Here is a 20,161-nt window from a genome sequence, read left to right on the forward strand (position 1 = left end):
ATAGATATTTTTGAGAAAAGCTAATTAAGGATCTGATGTATACTACGACCAACTGTATGTGTGTACATCTACATATCTATATCTATCTATAGCTGTATATATATATTATATATATATATATAAGTTTATGCTTACATTTGCTAAGAAATTTTCTAGAAGGAATTGCAAGAGAGTTACTACCCCTGGTTACTAAGAGAAGGGATAAATGGGGCAGTTTTTACCTCATACTTCTGTCTGTTCAAATTTGTCAGAGTATTTGGTACTTCAAAAGAAAAACAATAACCAAAAAATACACTGAGTGAAATTTCTCAGACACACCTTGTAACAGCCGCTAGCCTCCATCAGCACCAGCAACTAGAAGCGTCTCACTGTGCAGGCGTTGCGCCAGGCGCTGGGCTACCCAACCACGAGTCAGAGTTGCCTTTCCAGGCCCATGGAATTTTGTTCAGCCAGTGGCTGCCAGTTAGTTCTCCGCCTTTGTTTCCAAGGTAGCAGGAACCCTACAGAAACCAGGAGAAAATATGTCACACCCCTAAATGTGTTTTCTTCACAGATTTCCCTAGAAGGCTGCCAGCCTGGGCAGTGGGTGAGAAGCCGCTCTGCTGGGTTACACATGGCAGGCCCAGCGCCCTGCAGGCTCAGGGAGGAGCTCTGCCCTGACCCGGCCGAATCTCACCCATGCAGGTGGCGGATCAGAGGACTTTCTGTGACTAGGAAAACAACTCAAAGGTCAGCCCTTCCCAGCAGTGAGTAAACACCCACATCCCCAGTTCTGAGAGAGGCCCGCAGAGGTGGCCTCTTCCCTAGTGAGAAGTCCTCCATGGCTAGTTATGGATTATTGGTCTGGGGGCTTCTGGACTTCAAAGACCAGCTGGATTAATCTCTGTATCCCGGTGCTTGGCACAGTGCCTGGCACATGGGTGATGTTTGCTGAATTGCCATCAGGGCCTGTCTCTTCTCCTGCCGCTTTCCACACCTCTGCAAAGAGGTAACTGCTCTTGGGCTGATTCCCTGGAGTTTGAACCTCACCTCTCTGAAGCGGGCATCCTTTTGCAGGATCTGCACTGTACATCCAGGAAAACACACCAGATGAGGAGCTCCTGATGACTGGTTCACACTAATTTTGAAAACTTATCTCAGAAAATTTAGAAAATGAAGATGTCTAATAAAATACAATAAAAATCCTATTCCCCCTCCCCTTCCTGCTCTAACAGAACTCTTATGCTCTCCTGCAGCCATCTCAGGTGGGGAAAGTATTTTGTTTGTTTCTTTGTTTGTTTTTGAGACAGAGTCTCACTCTGTAGCCCAGGCTGGAGTGCAATGGCACAATCTCGGCTCACTGCAACCTCCCCCTCCCGGGTTCAAGGGATTCTCCTGCCTCAGCCTCCCAAGTAGCTGGGATTACAGGTGTGAGCCACCACGCCTGGCTAATTTTTGTGTTTTTAGTAGAGATGGAGTTTCACCATATTGGCCGGGCTGGTCTCAAACTCCCAACGTTGTGATCCGCCCGCCTCAGCCTCCCAGAGTGCTGGGATTACAGGCGTGAGCCACCACGCCCGGCCCTGAATGCTTTATCTCCTGGAGTAAATGTCCTCTTTGCTGACAACGGCCTCTTCCAGGCCATTCTGCCACTCGTGTGTCAGACTTTAGGCAGGATTTCATTGATGGACTGACCTCCATAGCCCCTCAGTCTAGCAAGGAGACAACAATGGTGCTTTGGGTCTCCAGGTATCAGTTTCAACTCAGTCACTACATCAAGTAGCCCTCCGGACATCTGGGGATTCCTTTTTCTTCTGTGTACGGTCACCCAAGTACACGGCCACGGGTCCCCCTAGGGAAGGACTGGGGGAATCATTACACTCTTTTCTTGCCGGTGTTGCCGAGTTCATTCTTAGAGACCCAGCCACCTCTTCAGTCCATGGATTCCAGATTGGAAAATTGGCTTAGGTCAAAACAACTGAGTAAGGGACTGTAAGTTTGTATTAGGGCTCTGAGCCTCCTGCGTCTCCACTTGTGCCTCTTGCTGGCTGGAGGCATTAGGCAGCACCTGTGTAGGTTGCCCATTTATTCTGCCCCGGGAGATGCTGTGCTCTGTGGACCACAACTCCCTGTGGGCCGGGCCTGGTTGGCTGCATGACTAACTCTGCAGGTCATTATGGTCATTATGACCTCCTGGCATCTGGAAGCCAAAGGCCACCACCTGGCCTCTATGCCTGGGGGTAGAGGGGCTTCATTGCCATGGGTAGCAATGAGCCCAGCTCTGTGACCAGCTCTCCTGTTTAGTGAGGTTGGTGCCTCTCACCTGAGCATTCCTGATGGTCGTGGTGAATCACCTGTTCTCCGGGCCCACCCCTCATACTTACCCCCACCCCCGGTGGCTCTTCTGGTCTCAGATGACATAGCCATCCCAGCGTGCCCACTTTCCTCAGGCTTTTTATGTTTTCACTGCCATCTTCCAGGGCTACTTAGTCATGTCCGTTGCCTCCATTGACACTGGCTGCCACTTTCCCCGGGCTTCTAAGAGTCACCCTTGAGTTTGTCTCATCACCTGGGGTCCTTGCCAGGGTGTTAAATTCGGCATCCTGAGAAAGCACCCCAAGGGAACTCTGCTAGGCCCAGGCTCCTTGATCAAGCCCCCAGGAGTGAGCAACCAGCGGCGTGTGCTGAGGAAGCCACGGCCTGCTTGCTAACCTCCCACCTCGTGCGTGCGCTGCCTCTTCACTTCCTCCGTCCTTTACTCTTACTTTCCTGGAACTCAGCCCCGCTGCCCAGAAGCACACAAGCTTTGCCTCAGGCTCTGTTTTCTAGGGAAATTGGGCCAAGGCAGGGGTCTTCATGATTTCACATGTTGTAAGAAGGGGGGAGGCTCTCATCCTGGCCCTGGAAGTGGGGGGTGCTCATAGTGAGTCCATCTAGCTAGGGATGAAAACGGAAAACTCAACATCTATGGAAAAACACAAGGATTTGGAAGCATCACATAAAGACTAAATCAATACAAGTTCAAACTATAATCCCTCCCTGAAATGACACAGCATTTTTTCACTGGAAGCAGCCGGGGGCTGGTGCTGGGCTGCCGTATCTCCAGGCACCAGAGGGCAGGGAAGGAGAAGGGCAAGAGCTCGTACCTTGGGTGTCCTTGGCTCACCGCCTGTGCTCCATTTCTGCATCTCTCGTGGTCCGTAATACTCCAGATCCTGCCACGAGTAGGGGTGAGGGGAAGAGGAACTGGGCTCAGAATTGTTAGAAAGACTTGATTTAGGAGAGCTGTGTCTCCGCACGGAGGTGGGATTGCTCATTAGGCAGAAGCTGGTGACCACCACACCAGGTGCCTTAAGATTTCAAAATCACAGGCCAGGCATGGTGGCTCACACCTGTGATCCCAGCACTTTGAGAGGCCAAGGTGGGTGGATGACCTGAGGTCAGGAGTTTGAGACCAGCCTGGCCAACATGGTGAAACCCTGTCTCTACTAAAAATACAAAAATTAGCCGGGAGTGGTGGCAGGCGCCTGTAATCCCAGCTACTTGGGGGAGGCTGAGACAGAAGAATTGCTTGAACCCAGGAGGCAGAGGTTGCAGTGAGCCGAGATGGTGCCACTGCACTCCAGCCTGGGTGGCAGAGCGAGACTCTGTCTCAAACAAAAAAACAAACAAACAAACAAATCACAGGTGTATGGAGGATGCACCTGACAGCAATAACTTAACTTAAGCATACCCTGAGAATGACCCTAGGCCTAAAAAGAATGTGTTTGGAGTTCTGAGCTAAGGAATCGGGAAATGGGGCCAACCTGGAGACTCATTCCTTATCTGCGAGGGGCATCTGAACCCCCCGCCCATCCTGTGGAATGCAGGCCATAGAGGGGATCCAGGCCCTTTGTTTTGGGTTAAAGGAAGGTTGCCAGGTGGAGGTTGCTAGGGGGAGGGTGCTAGGTGAAAATGCTATATAAACTGCATGCATTTTATAAATGGTTGCCATTCTCTGGTTCAGCCTGCTGCCACTGGACTGCCCTGTATGTAAGTCCCCTCAGGAAGCCCTATATCTCATTCCCTGGCTCCCAGCCTCTTCTTTGGCGTCTCGAACACAGTGCCAATGCTACTGCAGTCAATAGGGGTCTGGCACGACAGCAGGCTTGCTTTTTTTGTTGTTATTGTTGTTGTTGTTGTTTTTGAGATGGAGTTTTGCTCTTTTCACCCAGGCTGGAGCGCAGTGGCGCAATCTCAGCTCACTGGAACCTCCACCTCCCAGGTTTGAGCGATTCTCCTGCCTCAGCCTTCCAAGTAGCTGGGACTACAGGCACACACCACCACGCCCAACTAATTTTTTTTTTTTTTTTTTGTATTTTTAGTAGAGACGGGGTTTCATCATGTTGGCCAGGCTGGTCTTGAACTCCTGACCTCAGGTGATCCACCCACCGGCCTCCCAAAGTGCTGGGATCACAGGCACGAGCTACCGCACCTGGCCCCAGGCTTGCTTTTACACACAAGTTCAACCCCAGACACCTTCCAAGAATGGCTTCGTAGTCAGCAAGAGAGGAGGCACCCTATAGCACTCAGCTAGAGACAATATCACACCATATCCAGCAGGAGAGAGAAAGGTCGATCTTATGCCATAGGCTGACAAACTTTAAAACAGCTGTGTAGAAGGGCCCTGGTGACATAGGTTTGAAAGGGGTCACTGCATTTGTCCAGTACAACATTTAAAGTCTGTTCTACTGTTGAGACTGATTTTCTTTCCTTACTGTCTGGAGCATCGTCTTATTCACAGGCCCGTTTATTCATCATGCGGAAACAGATGACCAGGCAATTCAAATCTAAATGATAGGTCTATCTCTGTATCTCAGTATTGAATAATAAAACCAATGATTTCTTCAGGGATTCCAAATCAGTGTTTGATAAAGATACAGGACCCGAGGGGAGAGAAGGGATCCGGAGCAAAAGAAGTTCAGATTAAATTTTCACTTAGCGTAAGATGCCCCTGACTCTATATCACAGTCCTCAAAGGTCAAAAGAGTAAAGAAAACACAAACTAGGACAAACGAGAAGGGGCCTATCCCCTAATGCCCGGTTATCCAGAGAGAAGGCAGGACAACAACAGCTGCTGGAGAAAGTGAATGATGGTTCTCAGCCCCGGCTGCAAGTTAGAACCGCCAGGGAACTGTCAAAAATGCTAATCCAGACCGGGCGCGGTGGCTCACGCCTGTAATCCCAGCACTTTGGGAGGTCGAGGAGGGCGGATCATGAGGTCAGGAGTTCGAGACCATCCTGGCCAACTCGGTGAAACCCCGTCTCTACTAAAAATACAAAAAATTAGCCGGGCGTGGTGGCGGGCGCCTGTAATCCCAGCTACTCGGGAGGTTGAGGCAGGAGAATCGCTTGAACCTGGGAGGTGGAGGTTGCAGTGAGCTGAGATCACACCACTGTACTCCAGCCTGGCAACAGAGCAAGACTCCGTCTCAAAAAAAAAAAAGCTAATGCTTGGGTGCCACTCCCAGAGATTCTGATTTAATGGGTCCAGGGTTTGGCCTGGTTGTCAGCAATCTTACACCTCCCCAGGTGATTCTAAAGTGCAGCTCCAGCACTGTTTTGGAGGCAGATCACTTCTGTTCCTGACGCTCTCTCGTCTCCATCTGTCACTCTCCCTCCTATTCTCCCTCCCTATGGGCCGCAACAGCTTGCTCCAGAGCTCGGATGCACGACTGACCCATTTGGGGAGTGAAGTGGGCTCTTCCCGCTGTGCCCTCCTGTCTACCGGTGCAGGAACTCCTTCCACTTCCTCCCTGTGATGTGAGTAGAATGAATTCCAACTCTCCTGGCAGCAAATTGCATACAAAATAAAGCTTGAGGGAGAGCACTTTGAGTAGTCCTGAAAGTTCCCTTGTGGAAGAAAGCAGCAGAAGAGGGCAGTGCGAGGGGCACACAGCCAGAATTCCATTCATTTCCTTTAGAGTTTATATCTAGCCAAAGAAAAGCCCTCACAGGGGAGAATCAAGGGTTCTTTTCCCCATTGACAACTCTGTGCCCACAACGCTGGTCTGTTGCAATGGTAGGGTGAGCAAGTAAAACTCGTAAAAATTTTTCAAAATTCTTTGAAAAGTGAATCAATATTCTATCGGGCTCAGACAAACTATTTCTGCTGAGACCCATCTGGAAATGTGAAAAGCTCTTTGTAGAAGGAAATTGGAGTTGATCTGAGTATTTTCTATAGAATTCTACATTCTGGACTTCCTAGAGACCTAATTGTCCTCAAAAAAAAAAAAGAAATGGGATTTTTTTAGTTTATTCTAATTGGAAATCAGCGACAGACATCAGAGGCAGAAGAGATAGCTGTTTTTTCTTTAAAACAAAACTAAATTGGGCCATCAGATTGCAATGGTAAAGTGCTTTTGAACCTGCCACATATGAAGTGCTTGGTAAAGGCAGTTTTTGTTATCCAGAAGTGGTATTGGCTAGGCAAACCATTAAACAAAAGTCATGCTACTTCACTTTTTAAGGAAGTCCAGGTGCAAATGGCCACAGGTAAAAAAGCAGTGGTAATAGGAGTTTAGAAAGGACAGCCTGGCAGGGGCAGGGGCAGGGGCAGGGGCTGGTGTGAGGGGATGGGCCGCAACAGGGAGAAGTGCCAGGAGTTTGCTTCTCTTCTCTCTGAAGCCAAGCAGGACCCTAAGAACAGCCGGAACAGGGGTTCTCAAACCTCCCTGTGCAACAAAATCACTCCCAGTTTCTGATTCAGTGGGTCTGCAGTGGGACCTGAGAATTTGCATATTAAAAAGCTTCTGGGTGCTGGTGATGCTGCTGGTCTGGGAACCACACTTTGAGACCCACTGGCCAGGAGAGAAGAAGCAGAAAAGAAGGTCGTGCGATAATGCTGGAAAATCCACTGTTGGAACGAGGCCCACAGGCTGCGTGAAACCAGACTGGGAACAGCCTCTTCTTTTCTTTTCTTTCTTTCCTTTTTTTCTTTGCCTTTTCTTAACTTGCAAATATATATAAACCTTATTCTTTTCAACCAAGCAAACACCACAAGATTTTATTTTGCTAAAACATGTTAATAACATTTATTTTATTTATTTATTTATTTTTTGAGAAGGAGTTGCGCTCTTTTTGCCTAGGCTGGAGTGCAGTGGCACGATCTTCGCTCACTGCAACTTCTGCCTCCCGGGTTCAAGTGATTCTCCTGCCTCAGCCTCCCAAGTAGCTGGGATTACAGGCACGCACCACCACACCCAGCTAATTTTTTGTATTTGTAGTAGAGACGGGGTTTCACCATGTTGGCCAGGCTGGTCTCAAACTCCTGACTTCAGGTGATCCGCCTGCCTCGGCCTCCCAAAGTGATGGGATTACAGGCGTGAGGCACCATGCCTGGCGTTAATAACACTTTTTTAGTGACGATGACTGGAAACAGTTTCTAGCCTCTGCATCTGGGCCACCATGCCCGCTATGGTTCAAAACTCAGGCTTCTGGAATTTTTTTCTGTATCCTCTTCCCACCCCACACTGGTGGCCTGACAGAATTTCGACAGTGTCTTGGTGACAGCGATTTGAAGTTGTGTCATTCATTCGGAATGAAACAGGACTCTTGAGGCCAGTCAGTTTTGCCACTGATTAACCATGTCACTCCTCCCTCTCTGAACCTTGGCTTTCTTATCACTAAAGGAAGAGGTTTGGACAAGATGGTATGCATATGAAAATGATAATGTTTTGATGTTTATCGTTTATTTGGCCTTTGAGTCATAAGATCTCAGTTAATCCCTGTGAAATCGTTTTTATTCCCTCCCCACTTTTCACAGAGAAAGAGAATTGGAAAAGCACAGTCATTTTTGAGCATCAAGATAAAGAAGATGACCACATAAAAGCTTCTGCAAAAACCCCACGGAGGACCTAGTCCCTTATGTTACTTAGTGTTCCTTATGTAACAGTTTACGTGAAAAAATCCTCCTAAAAGTTAGTGCCTGATAAATACGTCCCTCCAGAAGATGTAATATGCGTCATTTTATAAGGCAGAATCAACTTTCTAACACTTCATGTTTTTCTTTTGTTTAACCACCAGGAAGCTTGGAGCTAATTATGCCAAGATTATAATAACCATTTAAATCTCAAAGTCCTGGCATTATCTCTCATATCTTCCAAATCCTAATGCCTAAGTTTTCTTATGGAGACTATCTGTGAATAGGGGGATTGTGTAATTTATCATTGAAATGGGAGTCTTTTCAGAGGGAGAAAACTATTCATAAATGTGCCAGGTGATAGATATAAGCCAGGACTGTCCCAGGCGAACCGAGATGGGTAGGCACCCTACCTGTAGTTGGAAATAGGTTTGCCAAAAATTATATACAAATAGCGGTCGATTAGACCTGGTTGGTGCAGCAGTTCTGGGTCTCATCAAACTCAGCAGAATAACACAGAGTAGAGATAGATGATAAGCCACAGGAAACAACAACAACAAAGGTTCTGAACGTATTTGTGGGTCTGGGAAGGGAATGGGTGAGCCCTCTCCCATCATGCAGCCCTATCCCACTTTATTTCCCAAAGCCTGTGCCTCCTCAGTACTGTGGACATCGTGTCTTGTGGCCAGTCGCAGCTCAGAGCCTCACTCTCTCTCCCAGGCTGGAGTGCAATAGCACGATCTCGGCTTACTGCAGCCTCCGCCTCCCAGGTTCAAGCGATTCTCGTGCCTCAGCCTCCTGAGCAGCTGGGACTACAGGAGCGAGCTACCACACCCAGCTAATCTTTGTATATTTAGTACAGATGGGATTTCACCATGTTGGCCAGGCTGGTCTTGAACGCCTGACCTCATGATCCACCGCCTTGGCCTCCCAAAGTGCTGGGATTACAGGCCTGAGCCACCGCGCCCGGCCAGCTGTACAATTCTTTATAGGAGGGGCTTAGGTTGGGCAAATCTGTTTAGAAGGGAAGGTCAGGGGGACTTTAATCCGGAATTGTAAGGCACTTTACTGAAGACTGGAACAAATGTGATTGTCCATCTCAAAAAAATGGGGTGGTGCTGATGAAGATGATGAGACCCTGAAAGTCACAGTCACCACGCAGTCGGCTCCCTCACAGAGCATGCCACCCAGCGTTTGCCTGCTCACATCCTGCTAAGCTTTTCCCCATGCAGAGGACAGTACTGACCTCCCCACCTTTCCCCTGGCACAGCCAGTTTAGCTGCGGGACCCTCTCTGCAGACAGGTCCCAGCAGGGCTCAGAGGCAGGAAGCAGCCGCTACGCCGCTTCTCTGAACCAACACTAGAGGTCGCCCTTCTCCAGCATCGGACAAGAGTCCACCAGAGAGAGCTCCAGCTTCTGCTTAAAATGCCCTGATCACAGATGACAACTCCGGGGGGACCTCGCCCCACGTGGGAAGGCGCTGCTCTAAGGCAGAGGAGGAGGCTGAGCCCACCCAGCCCCGACGGAGGCCCAAGGTTGCTGAGGGGAAGCAGAGCCGGGCTGGAGGCAGGGACAGGCCCATCTTCAGAGTCCTTTCTCCTGCCCAGCCGTCCCCGTGGAGAGAACGCTGTGCTCCAGGGGAAGCCAAGTGCCTTGGGATCCGAGGAGCTGCCTGGCGCTGGGCTGGGAAAGACCGAATCGTTTCCACGAGCGATGACCATCTGGGAGCGACAGAAGCCTGTGCAGCCTGCAGAGTGACTAATGTGTGTGTAAACTGTGAGGGGCTATGCATGCAGAGGCAAGCACATTCATTCGTAATTGGCCTCTCATTCTCTGCAAATAGAGACCCTGTCTAAAGAAGGCTCAGGTGCCCCGTAAGAGCCATCGTAGCCGGGGCTGCCTGGCTTGTCTGTTGTTCTCACTCCCTTGGGTTCCTGGGCAAGCTTTTCTCACCAAGCCCTGGTTGTCTGTGTAAAAAGGAAGGGAGGGTGCTTCCAAAAGGCAATTCTACACTATTTTTTTTGTTTGTTTTTTGTTTTGAGACGGAGTCTCGCTCTGTCGCCCAGGCTGGAGTGCGGTGGCACAATCTCGGCTCACTGCAAGCTCCACCTCCCGGGTTCACGTCATTCTCCTGCCTCAGCCTCCTGAGTAACTCGGATCACAGGCGCCTGCCACCAGGCCCGGCTAATTTTTTGTATTTTTAGTAGAGACGGGGTTTCACCGTGTTAGCCAGGATGGTCTGGATCTTCTGACCTAAGGTGATCCGCCCGCCTCGGCTTCCCAAAGTGCTGGGATTACAGGCGTGAGCCACCGCGCCCAGCCCAATTCAACACTCTTTAGTTTTCTAGTCGTAACCTATTTTCAGCTGGAAACCAGAAAGGCTGGTTCTATGTGCAGATGGCAATGCTGAGGTTTAGAGGTAAAACACCCACCTGAAGTGAATAGAGGCTGGACTGGAACCCAGGATGGCTCATCTGGAGGCGGCGCTCCCACACGGCACCCGGCAGCCTGTTTTCTACAGGAACAATACTTGCCTTCCTCAGCAAAAAACAAACAAACAAACAAAATGCAGGGGTTGAAAAGAAAACTGCCTGAGCTGAAAAGTTTTGTTGTTGTTGTTCTGAGACAGGGTTTCCCTCTGTCGCCCAGGCTGGAGTACAGTGGTGTGATCTCGGCTTACTGCAGCCTCCGCCTCCTGGGAGTAGCTGGGACCACAGGAGTGTGCCACAGCTAATTTTTGTATTTTTGTAGGATATGGTTTTGCCATGTTGCCCAGGCTGGTCTCGAACTCCTGAGCTCAAGCAATCTGCCAGCCTTGGCCTCCCAAAGTGCTGGGGTTACAGGTGTGAGCCAGCGTGCCCCACCTGAAAAGTTTTAAATGAGGCAAGGGTGTCAAAACAAACAAAAAACAACAACCAGGAGAAGTGAGCATTGCCTCTGAGCCCCATGTGCGACCCCTCAGATGCCGAGGCAGGTTGCACCATCACCCGCCATGAGCCCTCCGACCCTGGCCTGTGGAGTGGAGAAAAGACGCCAACTGCTCCCCTGCAGCACCCTGTGCTTTTCTTCCTCCAGGCCCGATGGTGGGTCTCAGCCAGCTGGTTACACACGAGTGCACGACATGTCCAAAGCGAAGCACAGCCCTTTGTGTCGTCAGCAGGGGAACAGATAGCAGTTGCTCCCACATGAAGCCCAGGGTACCTGGCAGAGTGCAGCCCCTCCTCTTCCCACTGGGAGGAAATAGGGTAACTAACCCATTTCCCAGATGCAAAGTGATCTGGAGGTCCTCCCTCAACAGACCCTCCAAGCCGAGCGTCATCAGGAGCTGAGTCATCCAGACACTATGGTACTAGGTCTGTGCCATCACAGAACTAAAGTCACTCTCTCTTCAGCTAGAGGAGAGCCTCTCACGGACAGGCGCCATGGCTGATTCATCCTAGCGCTGCCCACAAACCTGGACTCACGGGGTACGGTGGGTGCTTAGTAAGTACTCAACCATCAAATTGTCCAAATTAACCTCACTGCTGAATGGAATTAAGCCAAGGCCACCTCTCTTGGGAGAAGCGTGTTTTTCTGGAACACAGGGAGGATCCTTAGCTCTAATAAGTTGACATTTTGAAACATAATAACCCTTTAAAGGCATCTGTTTAAGTTTTTTTTTTTTTTAATAACTCCAGAAAAAAGGACCTTTCATAGCAGTACTGAGTATCTACCCAAAAGTACACGTGATCGTATTTCTTCTTTGTTTCTTCTCAGGAAGGAATGGTTTTCCCAAGCGAGTGCCTTCCTGGATGTTTCACTGCCCTTGAGAAGCTGGATGCTGCCAGAAGGGAGTGAAGCCATGAGAACAGTCTGTTATGCATGTTCAATTCCTCTTGACCTTGAAGATCTTTTTTCACGTGTGAGATAATAATAGAAGATATTCCTAAGAGTTTTGTGTATTTTCCTTGCTTGTGGATGGAAGCGCGATGTCTTCTATTATCAAATGTTCCTAAGCCCCAGCCTGTGGCTCTAAAGAAGGTTACGTCAACATAGAAGTCACATTTTAATTTTCTGTCTCCCTGCACCTGCCTGCTGACTCAGGATCTCAGCCCAGCCACGTGGCGTCTCCCACCACCTCCACTTGTTTCTGGGACTGCCTGGAGCAGCTTGGATGCACTGTGGCTCAGCTCCCTCAGTCTTCAGTCCAGCCGCTGTCAGGCTCCTCGTGGGGAGGCCTCTTGCTGCTGTCCCTTCAGCCGGGGGTCTCCAGGGGCGCTGCTGTGGCTGTCTCCAGAGCTCCCCAAGGGGCAAGTCTGTTGAAGGTGCCAGAGCGTTCTGCGTTCCCTGCCGGCCAACACATCATCAGAGGTGGGGCGATGCTCCTCCTCAAGCAGTTCACTCTCTGCCCCGCGCCAGCTGGGCCTGACCACGCTGCCCTTGGCCTTTTCCTGTCTTTCTCTCCACCACACTTGCTGCACCTCAATATGCATCCACCACCCCCCACCCAGAAAAAAAAAAGCTGCTTCTTCAGGACCCTTTCCGGACCACTCAGTCACCAGCGCCAAGCAGAATGTGCTCAAAGGGCATCTCCACGCTGCTAAATCCATTCTACACCAAAATGAACACAACAAAAAAGTAACCCCTTTCTCAGGACTGCACCTGGAAAAGGGAGTTTAAACTTTACCTTTGCGACCTGGCTTCTTATGGGCAGCATTGTGCAAGAGCCGGGTCAGCACTCAAGAGTGATGCCACCTGAAAGGTCACACACTCAGTGCCCAGCTTGCCTTCCCCAGCCCTGGCCTGGCATCTCAGAGCCCTTTTCTTGCTGTGTGAAGCTTCCCCTTCTATCATCCTGGGCCCTCATTGCTTTCAAAACCTGCTCCCAGGAAAGGCACTGCGGAAGCCACGTGTACCGTGGCTAAGTACCTGCCTGCCCTCTCTCAGACGGGCAGTGACCGCATCGCCCCGACCACAGAACAGTGAGGTTCGATGTAAAAAATGCCACACCCACTGGCTGGTGGACTTTGGGAAAGTGAAAGTCTGAGGCTTTGCTTTCTCATCAGCTAAATGAGAGTTGTGAAAACGACGTTTTTCACAAGGTGATTGTGACAATGAGATATGTTGCTGGAAAGCACTCAATAAAAAATGATTTCTTATTTAAGATGTAGGTAGGTGGGAGATATTTTCAGGGAAAGTGGTGGGAGTGAGGATGGACATGACAGGCACAAAACGTTTTTGAAAGAAATTGCTGTATGTACTTTGTTTTTTGAGTTTTTTTTGTTTGTTTTTGAGATAGAGTCTCCCTCTGTCACCCTGGCTGGAGCGCAGTGGCGCAATCTTAGCTCACTGCAACCTCTGCCTCCCAGGTTCGAGCGATTCTCCTGCCTCAGTCTCCCAAGTAGCTGGGACTACAGGCGTGTGCCACCACACCTGGCTAATTTTTGTATTTTTAGTAGAGACGGGGTTTCACCTTGCTGACCAGGCTGGTCTGGAATTCCTGACCTCAGGTGATGCCTACCCCTGAGGAGGTAGGAATCCTCCTACCTGAGGGCCTACTGAGGAGGCCCACCTCGGCCTCCCAAAGTGCTGGGATTACAGACATGAGCCACCATGCCTGGCCTATATTGCTAAATTTTAAAATTCTTCAATATCATGGCTCTCAATAGAGAATGTTAAATCATTTTTAGGTAAGCAAAAGTAGAATATAATAATATAGCTATATGCTATAAGCTTAATTGGGTAAAATGATATATGGGGAACCCAGAAAATGAGTTGAATTTGGGGGACACAGAATCTAGGGTGACTTTTTTTTCTTTCTTTCCTTCTGCTATTAAAGTTGACTGAATTTTTTATTTTCTTCCAAGATCTATTAGGAGGATTATTTGATGGTGAAGTGATTAATTCAAATACATGATCACATACATGAGGTCAGCATGGTAACCTGACATTGTTCCCAGAACTTATTTCCTTGGAACATACTTCTCTTGAGAACGGGTCCTTGTTCCAGGCCACTTTCAGTATCCTTGAATCACACAACCTTCTGGTGCTACTTTTCAAAACTCTCATTCTGGTCACATTATTATTATTATTGAGACAGAGTCTCGCTCTGTCACCCAGGCTGGAGTGCAGTGGCGTGATATTGGCTCACTGCAAACTTCACCTCCCGGGTTCAAGTGATTCTCCTGCCTCAGCCTCCCAAGTAGTTAGGATTACAAGCACCTGCCACCATGACCAGCTAATTTTTGTATTTTTAGTAGAGACAGGGTTTTGCCATATTGGCCAGGCTAGTCTCGAACTCTTGACCTGGTGATCTGCTACCTTGGCCTCCCAAAGTGCTGGGATTACCAGCGTGAGCCACCGCACCTGGCCACTTTATTTATTTATTTATTTATTTATTTATTTTTGAGACAAAGTCTCGCTCTATCATCCAGGCTGGAGTGCAGTGGTGTGATCTCAGCTCACTGCAACCTCTGCCTCCTGGGTTCAAGTGATTCTCCTGACTCAGCCTCCCAAGTAGCTGGTACTACAGGCATGCATCACCATGCCCAGCTAATTTTTGGTATTTTTAGTAAATGTGGGGTTTTACCATGTTGGCCAGGCTGGTCTCAAACTCCTGACCTCAGGTGATCCACTCGCCTTGGCCTCCAAAAGTGCTGGGATTACAGGCGTGAGCCACTGCGCCCGGCCTAGAGTTCACTCTTTATGTTGTACAGTTCTTTGGATACTCACAAGTGCATAATGCCATGTATCCACCATACAGTGTCATACCAAATATTTTCATTGCCCTAAAAATCCCGTGTACTCCAATACACATTCCTTTCCTCAGCACATGAGTCATTCTGAAGGATAGACCATATGTTAAGTCACAAAATAAGTCTTAAAACTAGAAATCAATAATGAGGAATTTTGCAAAAAATAAAAACACATGGAAATTAAACAACATGCTTCTGTATGATTGAATGATCAGTGGGTCAGTGGTTTTACTGTCATAAACTTTTGTTGATAATATGTCTTTCAGCCTGATATAAGGGCAAGCAGAGAGCCCCCATGGGGTTTTCCAGCTATGGGGAGTCAGTGGTATAGTGGGAAGGCATTGATTTTGAGTCGCAAGACCTGAGTTCTAATAACACCCTGTCCAAATGCTGTCAGTAATAAACCAATTAAAAATGATATAAACTTTCTCTAATTCCTTCAACATTTCTATCAAATACTTTAGGTGTCATACTTCAATGTCCATGCTTACACCACTACAGGCCACCTGCACAAGTTAAGTGATCACTATGTACACCCTCTAGGGGTGAATTCTTCGGAGGCCATATGTATGGCTAGATATCCCTTGAAGAATTCCTAGTGTTCTTGTCACACAAAGTTCTAGAAACTGCTTTGCAAGTGTGCGTTTTCATCCTGAATGTTTGCTGAGTTCCAGCTAGATTTTCACAGCAATATTGTCTCCTTTCCTTCTGATCTAGTTTGATCTTTGCACAGGTGTCCAGGTTTTGCTACAAAATGAACTACGTTTGGTAACTCACAGGGCACCTCCTGCTGTCCCTTCTTCTGGAGAGACCCATCTCCAGGTCAGGACACAGAGCTTGCATTTCAGGCCCATTCGCTGGCTCTGCAGGGCCTTTTTGTGCAGTGCCTGAACTGCCCCACTGCATACTGCGGGCCTGGACACAATCCTCCCTTCTGCCAATAAACAGTGGAGCTGCTACCAATGAGTTGTTCTTCCAAGATTGAGGGCAAGAACTGTTCTAGCTCATCTGTAGAGTCAGTTTCTAGCACACAGTTTGGCATATAGTAAGTCATTAATTTGGGATGATGGGGTCAAAGGGTGGCTTGAAGGATGGATGTCTCAAAGGATGGATGGATGGATGAATAATGAATGGATTTATGGAAGGATAGATGGAAGACAGAAAAGGAGAAAAATGTGGTAGTAAAGCAAGGCTGAAGGCAAAAACACCTGGAATGAAGGACTGTGGCCCTCACCTGACAGGCGGCACCCGATGTGAAGAGAGAAGGTGTAAGCAAGAAGTTATAGCCTGCTCATAGTGCCAGCCCTTGTTTCTAAAGCTGCGACTTGGAGCCTTTCCATTAGGGCAGCCAAGAGACCAGGGCAGGCCATCTCCCATTCTCTCTTTCTCAGATCTTCTGTTTTCTCCTCAAGAAATGGGAGTGGAGAAAGTCATGAGGGATTTCTAAATAAGTGTTCAATGTATGAAGACACCAAGGAGATCCTGCAGCCTTTGTTTCTTGGGTAGATCTGGAGGTAATTTCCTAAGAAATAAGCTGAAGGAAGAAAGCATTCCTTTGTAATCTTCTCCAAAGCTCTGGGCAAAGCCTTCTGATAACAAATACTTTTTAAGGGCTTCATGCAATAAACATGGAGCTTTGAGCTAAGCCTGCTTGGGCTCCTGCTATGGTGCACACTGGTCAATCCAGGTTGTTCCAGGCCGTGGCCACTGAGTCCAAGGTAGAAGCCACATCACAGGTACATCCTAGCGCTGGAGGCAGGACCTCAGGTTGTCATTTCTCCAGTGGGAAGGCTACACTGGACTGACTTTATTGATGACTCTTAGCGTGTTTTCCATTCGGTAATGCTGCACAGGAGTGAAGATTCTGACTTGCTTTCTGACCAAGAGCTTTAGATGAGGTGACTTTGGAGTAAGCCTTTGCGTATGCATACATTTTTCCTCCTTCTACTTGAATTTCCTTGACTTCTTTTGCTCAGATGATCCGTGACAGGCAATTTGCTTTATGTCAGGTGAAGGCCATTAACAACCAGGTGAGCGAACTGTGACAAAGTCACACTGGAGGCTGTTTAGGTCCTTGCTGACTTGGCCCTACTGTAAGGCCACGGAAGGCCATTGCATTGTTGTTGAAGGTGATAGTTGGGCCTTTTGCATGGGTCTGTGTTTGTAAAGACCTTTATAACGGAAATCTGTGAAATGTTTGGTACTAAGTCCTTCTGGGGTAACTAAACCACAAACACTCTGGGCATGCTGACCCATGAAGGGAGTGTCAGGTTCCAGGACCAGTCACTAACTTGCAAATAACAACTGTAGCCTGGATTTCTCTTCCTGTGTTTTCTTCGTAACCTTTCAATCAGCATGCGGGCAGCTAGCTGAAGGAGCTTAAAGCAAACCTGGAGAAGCTGATGAACAACACTGGGATCTTATTTGCTGAAATTTCCCTGAGAGCAAAACAGTAAAAGGAGAACTTGGATTTCCAAAACACAGTGGTCATCCCTGTCTTGAAAATAATGTCCTCATTTGAGAAGCAAGTGGCTTTAATCTGTTCCTCACCCCACTGGCTTGTCTCCTAGCTTTTCGTTTGGGTTCTTCCTCTAAAGTGTAGAATTCCAAAAGTGAGGAGCGTGTCTCCTCTGGATCCCCGACCAATGACTGGGCCTGGAACCACCACGAGAGCCCTGAGAAGACCTGCTAGCCCCTTGCTGGGGTCTGTGTCCTGAGTGGACATGTCAGTTGCCAACCTTTAACAGCGCTAAGGGCCGACCTCGTGCAGCTGGAAGCTTTTGTGAAAAGGCACTCACAGGATTCCCTGCTGGATGCATGGTGCATGGCTCGACACAACGAAGGGACACAAAAGCAATAAAGTGATGGTCCTTACAGTCTAATGACAAATGTGAATTATTCCACAGCCACCAGGAACCCCTGACTAAGGAACGGGCCCTATCTAGGGAGCAGTTTCAAATCACGTTCTCAGGTAATACCTGGTACTCACATCCAGTCGGAGTGGATTCATCCCAGGTTCCAGGGCAAAGCCAGAGAAAATGCAGAGCCATCACATCTCTCACTTCCCCCAGGATGGGCTAGACTAGTAGGCAGGTCTTCTGGGCAGGAAAAAGACTATACCATATGCGTAAAAACCCTCGCATGCACACTCCCACACACATCTGAGTTGTTTGCCCTGAGCACCTCCAGCATATCCTCTCAGGGTCCATCCTGTATCCCATGCCTTTACCCTACTCCTATCTTTTTTTTTTTTTTTTTAAGATGGAGTGTTGCCCTGTCACCCAGGCTGGAGTGCAGTGGCGCAAGCTCGGCTCGCTGCAACTTCTGCCTCCCGAGTTCAAGTGATTCTCCTGCCTCAGACTCCCGAGTAGCTGAGATTGCAGGCGCCCACCATCACGCCTGGCTAATTTTTTAATTTTTAGTAGAGAAGTGGTTTCACCATGTTGGCCAGGCTGTTCTTGAACTTCTGACCTCAGGTGATCCACCCGCCTCGGCCTCCCAAAGTGCTGGGATTACAGGCATGAGCACCACGCCCAGCTAAGGATGCCCATTTTCATCACTGTTATTCAACATAGTACTGGAAGTCCTACCCAGAGCAATCAGACAAGAGAAGGAAGTAAACGGAATCCAAGTTAGAAAGGAAGAAGTCAAATTATCTTTGTTTGCAGATGATATGCTCTTATATTTGGAAAAAGCTGAAGACTCCACCAAAGAACTATTAGAACTGGTAAACAAATTTCAGCAAAGTTGCAGGATACAAAATCAACATACAAAAATCTCTAGCATTTGTATATGCCAACAGCAAACAATCTGAAAAAGAAATTTAAAAAGTCATCCCATTTACAATAGCTACTTAGGATTCTATTTAATCTTTTATTACTTTGGTTAAGTTCATTAACCATTTAATTAATTATCAGTTAACTAATTATAGAGATCTTGCATTTCTTTGGTTAAGTTTATTAACCAAAATGTGTATACCTTTATTATACATTTTATCAAAGAAATGAAAGATCTCTATAATTAAAACTATAAAACTTTGATGAAAAAATTTGAAGACCACACACACACACACACACACAAATGGCAAGATATTCCATGTTCATGAAGGCATCAATATTGTTAAAATGCCCATACTACCCAAAGAAATCTGATGATCCAATGCAATCCCTATCAAATACCAATGACATTCTTCACAGAAATAGAAAAAAAAAACTAAAATTTATGTGGAACCACAAAAGACCAAGAATAGCCAAAGCTATCCTAAGCAAAAAGAATGAAACTGGAGGAACCATATTAGCTGACCTCAAACTATACTACAGAGCTACAGTAATCAAAACAGCTTGGTATTGGCATAAAAACAGACACATAGACCAATGGAACAGAATAGAGAACATAGAAATAAATCCATACATCTATAATGAACTCATTTTCTACAAAAGTGTCAAACACATACACCGGGGAAAGGACAGTCTTGTTAATAAATGGAGCTGGGACAACTGGATATCCATATGCAGAAGAATAAAGCTAGAACCCTACCTCTGGCCATAAGAAAAAATGGATTAAAGACTTAGATCTCACTTTGGGAGGCTGAGGCAGGTGGATCACCTGAGGTCAAGAGTTCGAGACCAGCCTGGCCAACATGGTGAAACCCGTCTCTACCAAAAATACAAAAATTAGCTGTGCATGGTGGGGCACCCCATAATCCCAGCTATTTGGGAAGCTAAGGCAGAAGAATTGCTTGAATCTGGGAGGCAGAAGTTGCAGTGAGCTGAGATCATACCATCACACTCCAGCCTGGGCAACAGAGTGAGATTCCGTCTCAAAAAAAAAAAAGACTTAAATCTAAGATCTCAAACTATGAAACTACTAAAAGAAAACACTGGAGGAACTCTCCAGGACATTGGACTGGGCAGTTATTTCTTGAGTAATACCCCATAAGCACAGGCAACCAAAGTAAAAATGGACAAATGGAATCACATCAAATTTAAAAAGCTTCAACAAAGTGAAGAGACAGCCCACAGAATGGGAGAAAATATTTGCAAACTACCCATCTGACAAGGGATTAATAACCAGAATATATAAGGATCTCAAATAACTCGACAGGAAAAATTCTAATAATCCAATTTAAAAATGGGCAAAAGATCCAAATAGACATTTCTCAAAAGAAGATATAAAATGGTAAACATACATATGAAAAGGTGCACAACATCATCGATCATCAGAGAAATGCAAACCAAAACTGCAAGAAGATACCATCTCACCCCGGTTAAAATGGCTTATATCCAAAAGATAGGCAATAACGAACACCGGCGAGGATGTGGAGAAAAGGAAATCCTCATACACTGTTGGTGGGAATACAAATTAGCACAACCACTACGCATAACAGTTTCCTCAAAAAAGCTAAACTACCATATGATCCAGAAATCCCACTGCTAGGTATATGCCCAGAAGAAAGGAAATTGTATGGCAAAGGTATATTTGCACTCCCATGTTTGTTGCAGCTCTGTTCACAATAGCCAGGATTTGGAAGCAACCTAAGTGTCCATC

The sequence above is a fragment of the Pan paniscus genome, chromosome 2, assembly GCF_029289425.2.
Source record: "Pan paniscus chromosome 2, NHGRI_mPanPan1-v2.0_pri, whole genome shotgun sequence".
Lineage (NCBI taxonomy): Eukaryota > Metazoa > Chordata > Mammalia > Primates > Hominidae > Pan > Pan paniscus.